Source organism: Rhinopithecus bieti, unplaced genomic scaffold (genome assembly GCF_001698545.2).
Source record: "Rhinopithecus bieti isolate Rb0 unplaced genomic scaffold, ASM169854v2 scaffold_13342, whole genome shotgun sequence".
Taxonomy (NCBI): Eukaryota; Metazoa; Chordata; class Mammalia; order Primates; family Cercopithecidae; genus Rhinopithecus; species Rhinopithecus bieti.
The window spans coordinates 3,026,108-3,026,529 of NW_016807690.1; positions in this window are offsets into that span (position 1 = coordinate 3,026,108).

The window sequence follows — 422 nt, forward strand, 5'->3', positions numbered from 1 at the left end:
AGTAATTTAGCAGTTGTACTTCAACAGAAGTATTTTAGACATAGATCTTTGATGCTAAAGACCCTTTTTCCCTTGGTGGAGGGCACTCTGCTATAAAATTGATACTTTCCTTGTCCAGGCGCGGTGGCTCACGACTGTAATCCCAGAACTTTGGGAGGCTGAGGTGGGTGGATCATGAGGTTAGGAGATCGAGACCATCCTGGTTAACATGATGAAACCCCGTATCTATTAAAAATACAAAAAGTTAGCAGGGTATGGTGGCAGGCTCCTGTAGTCCCAGCTACTCGGGAGGCTGAGGCAGGAGAATGGCGTGAACCCAGGAGGCGAAACTTGCAGTGAGCGGAGATCATGCCACTGCACTCCAGCCTGGGTGACAGAGCGAGACTCTGTCTCAAAAAATAAATCCATAAATAAATAAAATG